This window comes from Suricata suricatta, chromosome 4 (assembly GCF_006229205.1).
Source record: "Suricata suricatta isolate VVHF042 chromosome 4, meerkat_22Aug2017_6uvM2_HiC, whole genome shotgun sequence".
Taxonomy (NCBI): Eukaryota; Metazoa; Chordata; class Mammalia; order Carnivora; family Herpestidae; genus Suricata; species Suricata suricatta.
The window spans coordinates 164142467-164146237 of NC_043703.1; the positions used below are offsets into that span (position 1 = coordinate 164142467).

Below are 3771 nucleotides of genomic sequence, written 5' to 3' on the forward strand. Positions count from 1 at the left end.
AGAATGAAATCTGGCCATTTGTAGCAAAGTAGATGGACCTCAAGGGTGTCATGCTGAGTGAAATAAGTCAGGCAGAGAAGGACAAATACCATATGTTTGCCCTCATAGGTCTAACAGGAGAACAGGAGAGACCTAATGGAGGACCAGGGGGAGGGGAAGAGGGAAGGAGAGTTGGGGAGAGAGAGGGACGCAAAACCTGAGAGACTATTGAATACTGAAAACGAGTTGAAGGTTGAAGGGTAAGGGGGAGGGGGGAAATAGGTTGTGGTGATGGAGGAGGGCACTTGTCGGGAAGAGCACTGGGTGTTGTATGGAAACCAATTTGACAATAAACTATTTTAAAATATAAAAAAAAAAGAAAAGAAAAAGAGCTAGTTTGCCAGAGACCCTGGGGGTGGTGGGCCCACCGTCCCTGCGCCTCCCCAAGCATGGGAGCCACCCCGGATGACAGTGTGTGAAGAGCCAGCTCTCGGCGATGGTGGCCCCGCGTCCCCGTTCCTGTCCCTGCCGGCGCTCGTGAAGGGCCTCGCCCTCTGTGCCTCTCTTGGTACCGAGACACAAGCCGGCGGAGCTCAGGGTCTCGAGTTCAGTGTAGTTCTGCTATGATCATGACTGGAGCCATAGTTCACAGTTTGCCTGTCGTCCATCAACAGAGTTTAATTGTTGAATTTTTAAATATCATGAGCTATTTATATGTGTCTTTCTTGATAATATTACTAACATTCAGTTGAATATTAGCTGTTTGCAAAATGCTTCTTTTATAACTATGATTTTTAAAATAATTTTTTAAATTGATCTATTTAAAATCAAGTTTGTTGACGTGCAGTGTAGTCTGGGCTTCAGGAGTAGAACCCAGCGATTCACCTGTCACATGCGACACCCAGCCGCAGCCCAGCAAGCGCTCTCAACGAGTTAAAACTGGAACTGCCCACGGCCCAGCAACTGCACCGCTAGGAATTTATTCATCCAAGCAGAACAAAGAAGCTGATTCGAAGGGGCACATGCCGCCTGATGTTTATGGCAGCGCTAGTGACAACAGCCAAAGTGTGGGGAGAGTCCAAATGGCCATCGGCAGATTAATGGATAAAATCATCTATCTTAAAAAGGCAAACATCTGCCTGTATCACAGTATTAGCACTGAACATCTTGCCAAAGTACTGTTTTGCTTTTTGTTTTAGTGGGTTATGTTGTATTTTTCTCAATTATCAGGGTTCCTCTCCTTATTTCTTTTAGTACATTTAATGATGACCATGGGGTTTCTATTATACTCGGACATCCTGTTTTTTCTTTTTTCTTCCCCTTCTATTCCTTCACATTCTCTGTTTTTCTTTATACCCAAAACAAATTATTTTTTCACAAATTTAAGATTCCAACTATATTGAGCCTAACTTTCCTCTATTGTTTCTTTCACTCTTCCCTGTACTTGCGTAGGAACATCTTATCCATCTTGCTTTATAATGAGTCACTCAGGGTCCGGCAGAGTGAAGAGCAAGCCCTCAGTACATGTGGCTGAACTCATTACAGACACTCCTGCTCCCAGAGCCGGATCCTCTGCATCTAGCTTTGTGGCCACTCACGGTGCTGTGATCATAAGTGAGACACGGAAGCTCAGAGGCATGATGCAGGTGGATAAGTAAACGGGAGATGACACATGCAGTGACGGTCACACAGACACTACGCCTTCCTGAGCATCTACATGCAGTAGACTAGATCCCTTCTGTGTATAGTATTATCTGATTCAGAGACTGAAAGTTTCTAGAAAACGTAATGCTTATAAAACAGCAAGCTCAGGTCATGAGGTGATAACTGATAATGATTTAGCAACCCAAGTCAGCCTGACTTCGGATCCTTTAACCACTGAACATTTTATGGGGAGCCTCGGTGGCTAGTCGGTTGAGTGTCTGACACTTGATTTTGGCTCAGGTCATGCTCTTAGGGCTCTTGAGCCTGGAACCTGCTTAGAATTCTGTGTCTCCCTCTCTCTCTGTCCCTCCCCCACATGCTCACTCTTGCTCTCTCACTCTCTCTCTCAAAATTAAATAAACATTAACAAATTAAAATAAAATAAAATAACATTTTACTGCTTGGCTGAGTCACTCGTGTGTCCTAATCCAGTCCCTTAGACTTAGTCTTGCACCTGTCAGTGTGAGTGCCTTCTTCTTCTTGTTCGGTTTTTCCTTCTTTTCTTTCCTTCCCTCCCTTCTGTCCTTCCTTCCTTCTTCCTTTCTTCCTTTTTTCCTTCCTTCTTTTCTCCTGCCATTTGAATCAATGAACCCGTACTGACCCACCGCGGGGTGCAGGCGGCTACGGTGCAGAAGCAGGTGGCATCAGCCCTGACGTGCGTCCAGGGGGCTTGGGCCATAAGACAGATGGCCAGCTCATAGTAAGCTGTCACAGATGATCAGACCCTTAGGAGGAGGTGGGCAGAAGTTCTCTTGTTTTAAGTGGCAATGTTGAGAATAAGAAGACAAATGCTTTCTCTTTCTGGGAATTTATGATTTAAGTCTCCTGTGGTCTACATCCCTGTGTTTTTGGCAAGACACGCGCGCTCCAACACTTACTCACTGCCTGTGTGGGTGAAGTCACTCCTTGGGAAGATGAAGTATGCCCAGAAAGGATTTACAGCTCAGTCCCCAGGGTCAGCGGAAGCAGACAGGGACGCCAGGTCCCAGACGGCAGGAAGGGATTGCTGAGTTCTGAGGAAAATGGCTTCATGACCTTTGTTTCTTACTTAATCCCAGTGACTCGTTGCCTATTATTCAGACAAAGCCATTGTAGGTGGTGACAGTTTACTGCTGGTGGTGTCATGTGGCCGTCCGTGTGAAGCTGCGTGCCTGAATTGTCAGTGTTCTCTCGTAATCCTGTGAGAGTGCCTGGATGGGTCCTGGACCACAGGGACAGGGGTTCTAGAACCTTCTCAGCTCCAGCACAAGGTCTCAGACTGCAAAGTTGACTTTGATGATGGGGGTGGTCCCCGAGCAAGTCCCTGGGGAGCCACCTTCCCGGAGCCCCAGGTCTGGGACAATGCTCCTCGGGGGGGATGCGTGTCCACGGACAGGCCAGAGGACACTTGGTTCCAGGTAGCAGGCGCAGGGTCCACGGCCACGGCCACCACAGGACATTCTCCATTTGTGTCTCCTTCTCACGTGCTAAGGAAATCATAGGCACTTTACACTGTGGTTCATATTTTGCAGATGGAGAAATGGAGGCACAGGGAAATTAAGTGACTTCGCCACAGTCCCCAGCTGGGGAGGACCAGGAAGAGGACATAGAGGGACACTGACTCTGGGCCCGTGTCCTGCCCACGGCGCCACGCTGCCTCCCTTCCTAGGAGAGAAGACGCCCTGCAAGGTACAGCGTGCCCCTCGGCCCCGGGCTGTGCACGGTCCGCCCGGGACGTTGCCTGGACCACCGGTGTCGGGATCAGGGACTGCCTCTGTGAGAGCAGCTCTCACCCTCCTGGGCCCCCGCCCCGGCCTCCCCCGCCCTCCTGCCCCTCCCACAGCAAGCCCTGCCTTCTCTACCCACCCCGTCTCTCGCCCTCCGAGGGGCAGACGCACCCATCCTGGGACTTCGGAAGGGCAAGGGACACACTTGCTTCAGCCCCATAACCTCTTCTCTTACCCCAGTCATCCCGGGGCCAGCCTCTCGACCTGCCTGGCCTCCCTCACTGCCCGTCCTCTGTGAAGTTCGTGGAGACCAGGCTGCTGTCCACCCCCCCCCCCCCCCCCCCCCCCCCCCCCCCCCCCCCCCCCCCCCCCCCCCCCCCCC

General features: G+C 50.5%; 1 protein-coding gene across 1 annotated transcript in view; it reads left to right on the forward strand.

Annotated features, from left to right (window-relative positions):
- MYT1L (myelin transcription factor 1 like) overlaps nucleotides 1-3771 on the forward strand; it is a 402906-nt gene that overhangs the window by 249852 nt on the left and 149283 nt on the right. Inside the window, exon 5 of the mRNA XM_029938368.1 lies at nucleotides 3195-3351. The gene's annotated coding sequence lies outside the window, so the exon portion shown is untranslated. The remainder of the gene's footprint in view (nucleotides 1-3194; nucleotides 3352-3771) is intronic.